The 8,605-nt window shown below is 45.9% G+C and overlaps 1 non-coding gene across 1 annotated transcript; it reads right to left on the bottom strand.

Annotated features, from left to right (window-relative positions):
* Positions 1–6,529: 6,529 nt before the first annotated feature.
* On the bottom strand, positions 6,530–6,611 carry trnas-gcu (transfer RNA serine (anticodon GCU)). Its single transcript has one exon. It is a non-coding gene; the product is annotated as a tRNA-Ser (tRNA).
* Between the last annotated feature and the right edge of the window lie 1,994 nt (positions 6,612–8,605).

The raw sequence follows: 8,605 nt of genomic DNA, 5'->3' as shown, positions 1-8,605 counted from the left end.
ACTGCCGGTGCTCGGGGCGCACAACCAATGGTGTTGTCGTAGGACAATCGTTCGACGAGGCGCCCATGGAGACCGTTTAGTATAAAGGTGGAAATGATGAGGATCCCCATCAACTCTGTGGTAATAGGACAATAGAGCAGGTGAAATTCCAATGTGTGGTTAGGGAAGACAAAGTGCAGGAGATGCCCCTAGCCTCAGGGCGCGCAGAATAAGCGGCATGGTAGCCGGGAACCCCCTTTAGCAAGCAGGGCGGGATTGCTGCCCTCAGACACTTGGGTAGGATATTGGAGCGATCCGCGACTGTGAGGCAGAAAGTATTGGTAACATCAGGAAAGGCGCCTATACAATGGAGAAAGACCAATGCAGATAAAAAGGGGGTTGAGCCACCAGCTAAAGGGCACAACCTTATCCTGGCGGCTATTTGCCCGCTCGAAGCGGAGTCCATGATAAACAAGGTGGATCTCTTAAGATAAGGCTGAATGAAGAGTTTAGAGAGCGGAATAAAGTACACGAAGAGTAAGGATATTAGTGAAATGGACCCATGTCGGGCCGTGTCAAGGTGGGGCTGCATGTTTCCAGCTCAGACTGCACCTCCCCATCAGGTCGTGTCTCATCGAGTCATTTTAGAGATATATTAGGTTCTGCTGACCTGGAGCAATGAGAGAAGTGGTACGTGTAGTGGCGTATGTGTTTCCAGCCAGCTGGGTACAAGATATGATGATGATGATTATGGAGCGGGGCCATTCTCACTGGGAGTCTCATGAGCAAAGGAAAACTCTGGGCAATTGGGAGATTTGCGGTGGTACGAAGTTGGACCAATTCCCTGAGGGGGCTTGTTGCCCTGAATGAGGCGCAGAACAAGAGTTGCAAGGACGATCCTGGCCTAATGAAGAACCTGCTTGTGAGAGGGGCCGTGTGCTCTAGCCAAAGGAGAGTGCGCAGGTGCTGCGGGCATGTTGGAAAGGAGACAGAGAGAGAGAGAATCTCAAAAAGCTGCTCAGACAGATCAGGACAGAATTTGGCTGTGCAGCAGTCTCCTACGTGAAATACATAAAGATTTGATGAATTTGGGGGAGGTAGCAGCCTTTAAAAGATACCCCTAGAAGAGGATTCATAGAGGAACCTGGTCACCCTGCCGTTCTCAGTGCGAACCTGTGCGTCGCCAAAGATATGAACAGATGAATTGGTGAGGAGTACTCGCAGTTGAGGAGACTGAAGGATTTGGGCAGGAGCTGAGTATTGATCCCCATGGGAGGCGTTTGTATGCCTCGAAGCAACAGGCGACGGCAAAGTGCTGCCGAGACTGTAGGTGCGGTGGAGGACAAAAGAGAGCGTAGGCAAGGAATGTGACAGAGAAAAATGATAGGCCGGCGTGAGCGCCCACAGTGCAACAGAGGGGTCGGAAACCTTTAAGTTTGCAGTGGCGGTGGACCCAGCAAACCTCAGGAAGCATAAGAGTTGGGAAGTCCTGGTAGCAAACCTCAGGGAGCATGAGAGTGGGGAAGGTCCTGGTAGCAAACCTCAGGGAGCATGAGACTTTGGAAAGAAGATGGGGCGCAGAGCACGGCAGTAGAAGCATAGTGAGTGAAATGCCCTAATGGAGAGATGAGGCCAGAAGATGAGTTACTGTGTCCTGGTAGAAAACCTCAGGGAGTTTAAAACCTTAAAAAGAGATGGAGCGTAGGGATCAGCGGATCCTCAATTCAGTGAGAACCGGGTGAATTCAATGCAGGCTGAGTGAAAGACAAAGCTAAGACGACCTCAGATCCGGCGGTGACCATAAAGTGTGTAGGTTTGGGAGGAGACGATGAAGGGGTGTGACCATGGTGTGGAGAATGGGGAGCGGGGGTGTAGGATAGGGCAGCACAATCTGCAAGAGGAGTCTGTACTAGATTCCACTGGGGAAGGTTTGGTAGTGTCTGGCAGTTACAGGTTGCATATTCAAAGCATTGGAGAGTGTAGCCTCAGACAGGTAGACTGGCTGGCATCTTCACCCCGCATGGTTGCCAATACCCGCTTTAGGGACTGGAAATGGCAGTGTCTGTGGCAGCAGTAGCTCAACCCTCCCTAGCCGCAAACTTGAGGGGGGGGGGGGACAAGTAGCCGGAGGAGATTGCTTTAAAATGAGCGTCCATAATGCTTTAGCGAAAGAAAAAATCTGTGGACTTGGGAGAAAAGATAAAAATGGGTGCGTGAGAAGGGGCTTTAAAATCTGGAGGGCATAGACGGAAGAAGGAGTAGGTGGGCCCCCCCTCGTTCTTGGCACTTTGTGAACACGAGGGGAAAAGGGATGGCCTAAACACCCATGTCAGCGGACAAAAAGATGAGTGAGCGGCCGCGAGGAAGAGAGATGGGCCAAGCACCCTGCTGTGTGCTGAGTAGCACGTCCTAATTGGAGGCCTGAGGCCTGTGACCAGCGGGGGAAAAAGAGAGAGAGACAAAAATAAGTGGGTTGGGGGATATTTGGGCAGTGGGACAGCCAAACACTGGACATACAAAACATTGTAAATGAAAACGCACAGTATGGCGATACGGCAATGCGCATGTTGTTGGTCGGGACGTTATAGTTAAAAGTAAAAGGTACAACCTGTCAGAGAAGATGTGGTTAGAGGCATGATTCATATCGACATCCCAGTAACTGAAGTGGACCTGTTCAACAAGTAATCTCATGGAGTAGGGCAATGACGCTTGAGAGACCCATCGGTGTAGTGGTGGCGCGGTAGTTGAGCTAATAGGGTCGCGGAACGTCCGCAGGCGAGCAGCCCCTTCTAGACTGTGCAATCCTGCCAAGAGTGAGCATTCGCGCCAAAAACAAACGGGCACCGCCCCAACTGAGCGTTCGCGCCAAAAGCAAGAAAGCCCGCCAAGAACTAAGGTGACCCACCCAGAGAAGGGTGACCCGCCAAAACTAGGGTGAGCACGGGACACCCCGGGATTTACCGTCGTAGGATTCCACAACCGTAGTGTTATTAAAGTAAAAGCTCCACCATCCCTTCCTGCGCCCCCTCCCTACATCCAGGTATTCCTTTCCAAGTATAAGAGTAATTAAAAGTGATAGTGGGGGGACAAGCGGCATTTAATCCTAAAAATCAAGACGAGAGTATGGAGAAAAATCCCAGACCGTTAAGTGATCAATCCCAAACCGCTAAGTGTAGAGAACAACACTCACGTACTCCGATACCAGTAAAACTGCTTTCGGCTGCTGGGCGGCTTCCCACGGTCCCTCTCCGTCACTCAGGCTGTCGGTGCCGGTCCACTGTACACCGAGACCTGGGATGAAACATTTGTTGCGACACCTCCGTTCGCCGCGTCTGTTAAAATCACTGCACTCACTCACTCACTCCCTCTCTCACTGGGCCGGCCCCACACTGGTTTTCATCCACATACATGCCAACCCACGCATACTGTCGGTGTGTCCGTACTCTCGTCTCAGCCTGTTGCAGTCCCCTGTCCCCAGTTTTAGTGACATGTTTGGCAGGGGCGTCCGAAATGACTGGGGCTGTGGTGGAGGTACAGTGGCCCCCTTGCCACTGCGGGTTGAATGTGACTAACAGTGTCGTCTTCCAGCCCAGGGATTTATCGGCGGTCGGTGGTGCCCAATCAGTAGGGGGTTTCCCTAGGGCTATTGTTTGCCGCACTGAATACTGCGGCGAGAGTAGGAGACCGTTTAAAATTTTGGTCATTAGCGCCGTATCTGTGAAGGTCTCTTTTAGTCTCATCAATATCAGGTCCTTTTGGGAGGGCGCTTGGTTAAACACTTGATCCAGTGCTGTCTTGTGCACTGTTACACTGTCCAGTAATAAATGGGCATGCCAAGTTACGTCTGTGCCGACCGTGAGGTGCCACCAGGGCACTCCGGGGCGTAATGGTCGAAATTGGGTCATTTTTGGTGGTCCAAAGTTCAAGTCCCCCATGACGGATCTCACCTGGTGGGTACTGCTTTAAACCCAGTGCGTTTTTCAAAAGCCTGACCTTCGCGTGGCAGATTTCTGCTCTTAACAACCGGTCTAAGGCAAACGCCTGTGCAGGTAAACCCTATCCAGGAGATGAGATCCGCCCTCTGTCCCCTTAGAATGCTAGCAGCGAGTGTGTCTATCGATAGTTGTCGGAGTTAAAGTGCTTAATAAAAAGAGAAAGGATCCAATCAGTCAAGTGCGGTCAGCGCTGTCTTAATTAATTTCACTAAGCGTCCAGGCTCCGTAAGCCATGCTTTTACCTTAACTCAGAAAGCTGCGTCCAGGATCCGAAATCCACGCATTAACTTAACTCAAAAACCGCGTCCAGGATCCGAAATCCACGCGTAAAACTCAAACTGAAAAACCTGCGTCCAGGATCCGAAATCCACGCATTAACTTAACTCAAAAACCGCGTCCAGGATCCGAAATCCACACGTAAAACTCAAACTCAAAAAGCTGCGTCTAGGATCCGAAATCCACGCATTAACTTAACTCAAAAACCGCGTCCAGGATCCGAAATCCACGCGTAAAACTCAAACTCAAAAAGCTGCGTCCAGGATCCGAAATCCACGCAGTAAGTCGACTCAAAAAGCGCGCATTAACTTAAGGCTAGCCATGGATCAATTAATCACTTCAGTACCGCGATAACAGGCAGGTATTAGTGAAGAAGTGAGAAAATAGCTTACCAGTATGGACTCTGCAACGTTGCTGCCAAACTGATTTAAAAGTACTGTTTGTGTTGGTGAGGATCAGGGAGCAGACAAAGATTGACTAACTGAAAAAATTTACCTACTGGAAGTCTTTGCTTTAACAGGCGCTTCCTCACCTTTTAAAAGTTCGGCCGAAAGTTTGTCTGCCCTCCGGTCCGCCAACGTGGCCAACTTGCGGTCGTCTCTTTCCCTTCCCACGTTCAGGCTCACCATCTGTTGAGACGGAAACCGAATGGTCTCGTCTCTACGTGTTCGTTGGAAGGAGAGATCAAACCGGCTAGAGTTTGGAGCAAAAACACCGTTTATTACAGAATCAAAACTGGTACACTATACAACGAATTCAAAAGCACGCAAATTCGTTGGAGAAGGCGTTCTGTCTCTCCCTTCGGATCAGGTGCAGTTATACTTCGCGCTTCCTCGAGTTCCCGGTCAGGTTCCCCTTGTTCGGCTCTTTCATTGGTCGGTTCACCTGTCTGTGAAGGGATTAGTGTCTCTATTGGCTGCCCCAAGATACCTGTCCCACTCCTGCTGTGCCGAACAATGGGCAGACATCCTGGGTTCGGCAGTTTCCGATCTTGTAAATTAAAAGTTTATTGTTGGAAGGGATTCCTCATTGCCATGCGTCTGGCTGTCTGGGCGTTCACAATAGTTCTCCATAGTTGAATATACAGATATTATCATTTAACATAGGACCCGAATGAGTTTGACGTCAGCAGAGGCATTAGCAAGTACTTTATCAATCAAGTGTAGTATCGGTGCGATTTACACTATCCGATAGTTACCGGTTTCCTTTATTAACAATGAGAGTGTAATAGGATGATCTGAAACTGACGGACATGTTCTAATCCCCCAGGAATGTGGCCCCAGGCAGACAGTCCTGCAGTGGCTGGGTTTACATTACATGGCTGTGTTTTAGCTGGTATCCGACAGTGTCTGCTTTAATAATGGTGCTCCCCTCCCTAGCCCCAATGTAGGTACCCCGATAGCAGGTTCTCCCCAACATCACCCTCACCGTTATTAACCTCACTATCATTAATATCCTCCTCAATTATCACCCTCGCCGTTATCAACATTATTATCATTAATATACCCCTCAATTATCACCCTCACCGTTATTAACATAATTATCATTAATATACCCCTCAATTATCACCCTCACCGTTATTAAAAGGATTATCATTAATATCCCCCTCAATTATCACCCTCACCGTTGATAACATTATTGTCATTAACGCTCCCCTCAATTATCACCCTCACCGTTATTAACATTATCATCATTAATATCCCCCTCAATTATCACCCTCACCGTTATTAACATTATCGTTATTAATATCCCCCTCAATTATCATCCTCACCGTTATTAACATGATTATCATTAATAACACCCTCAATTATCACCCTCACTGTTCATAACATTATTATCATTAATAACCCCCCAATTATCACCCTCACCATTATTAATAATTATCATCATTAACTCCCTCAATGATCATTACATTAGATAAGATTCCGTACAGTATCGAAACAAGCCATTCAGCCCAACAAGAACGCACCAACCCTCTGAAGAGTAACCCAACCAGCCCATTCCCCACATTTACTCCTGACTAATGCATCTAATTCTATGGGCAATTCAGCATGGGCAATTCATCTCACCTGCACACCTTTGGATTGTGGGAGGAAACCCACACAGACGCAGAGAAAATGTGCAAACTCCTGACAGATTGTCACCCAAGGCTGGGATCGAACCTGGGTCCGTGACGCTGTGCTAACCACTGAGCCACTCCTAAAAGGCACAGATGTAAACCAGCTCCATCAACATGTGTGTCTGTGAGGGGGAACAGCACCAAGCACGTAAGAAAGGGCCGACAAGGATGGGATTCGAACCCACGCGTGCAGAGCACAACGTATTAGCAATCCATTGCCTTAACCACTCGGCCACCTTGTCCAACCCAGCAGCAAAGCCGGCATTAATATCCCTTCAATTATCACTCCCAGCGTTTACAACATGATCACATTAATAACCCCCTGAACTATCATACTCACTGTTATTAACATTATTATCATTAATACCCCCCTGAATTATCACTCTTACTCGTTATGACATTATTACCAAATTTATACCCCGCTCAATTATCACCCTCACTGTTATTAACATTATTATCATTAAATTTCCCCTCAATTATCACCCTCACTGTTATTAACATTATTATCATTAATATAATCCCCTCAATTATCACCCTCACCTTTATTAACATTATCATTAATATCCCCCTCAATTATCACCCTCACTGTCATTAAATTATCATTAATATAATCCCCTCAATTATAACCCTCACCATTGTTAACATTATTATCATTCACATAATCCCCTCAATTGTCACCCTCACCGTTATTAACATTATTATCATTAAAATTCTCCTCAATTATCACCCTCACTGTTATTAACATTATTATCATTAATGTAATCCCCTCAATTATCACCCTCAACTTTATTAACATTATTGTCATTAATATCCCCCTCAATTATCACCCTCACTGTCATTAAATTATCATTAATATAATCCCCTCAATTATAACCCTCACCGTTATTAACATTATTATCATTCATATAATCCCCTCAATTGTCACCCTCACCGTTATTAACATTATTATCAATAAAATTCCCCTCAATTATCACCCTCACTGTTGATAACTTTATTATCATTAACGCTCCCCTCAATTATCACCCTCACCGTTATTAACATTATCATCATTAATATCCCCCTCAATTATCACCCTCACCGTTATTAACATTATCTTTATTAATATCACCCTCAATTATCATCCTCACCGTTATTAACATGATTATCATAAATAACACCCGCAATTATCACCCTCACTGTTCATAACATTATTATCATTATTGTTATTAATGTCCTTCTCAATTATCACCCTCACTGTTATTAACATTATTATCATTAATATCCCCCTCAATTATCACCCTCGCTGTCATTAAATTATTATCATTAATATAATCCCCTCAATTATAACCCTCACCGTTATTAACTTTATTATCATTCATATAATCCCCTCAATTGTCACCCTCACCGTTATTAACCTCACCATCATTAATATCCTCCTCAATTATCACCCTCGCCGTTGTTAACATTATTATCATTAATATAATCCCCTCAATTATCACCCTCACCGTTATTAACATTATTATCATTAATATACCCCTCAATTATCACCCTCACCGTTATTAAAAGGATTATCATTAATATCACCCTCAATTATCACCCTCACCATTGATAACATTATTATCATTAACGCTCCCCTCAATTATCACCCTCACCGTTATTAACATTATCATCATTTATATCCCCCTCAATTATCACCCTCACCGTTATTAACATTATCGTTATTAATATTCCCCTCAATTATCATCCTCACCGTTATTGACATGATTATCATTAATAACACCCTCAATTATCACCCTCACTGTTCATAACATTATTATCATTAATAACCCCCAATTATCACCCTCACCATTATTAATATTATCATCATTAACTCCCTCAATGATCATTACATTAGATAAGATTCCGTACAGTATCGAAACAAGCCATTCGGCCCAACAAGAACGCACCAACCCTCTGAAGAGTAACCCACCCAGCCCCATTCCCCACATTTACTCCTGACTAATGCATCTAATTCTATGGGCAATTCAGCATGGCCAATTCATCTCACCTGCACACCTTTGGATTGTGGGAGGAAACCCACACAGACGCAGAGAAAATGTGCAAACTCCTGACAGATTATCACCCAAGGCTGGGATCGAACCTGGGTCCGTGGCGCTGTGCTAGCCACTGAGCCACTCCTAAAAGGCGTGGATGTAAACCAGCTCCATCAACATGCGGGTCTGTGAGGGGGAATAGCACCAAGCACGTAAGAAAGGGC

The sequence above is a fragment of the Hemiscyllium ocellatum genome, chromosome 46 (genome assembly GCF_020745735.1).
Source record: "Hemiscyllium ocellatum isolate sHemOce1 chromosome 46, sHemOce1.pat.X.cur, whole genome shotgun sequence".
In the NCBI taxonomy this organism is placed as follows: domain Eukaryota; kingdom Metazoa; phylum Chordata; class Chondrichthyes; order Orectolobiformes; family Hemiscylliidae; genus Hemiscyllium; species Hemiscyllium ocellatum.
Note: the sequence above shows the minus strand (reverse complement) of the source record. Positions and strands in the feature narration are given on the sequence as shown.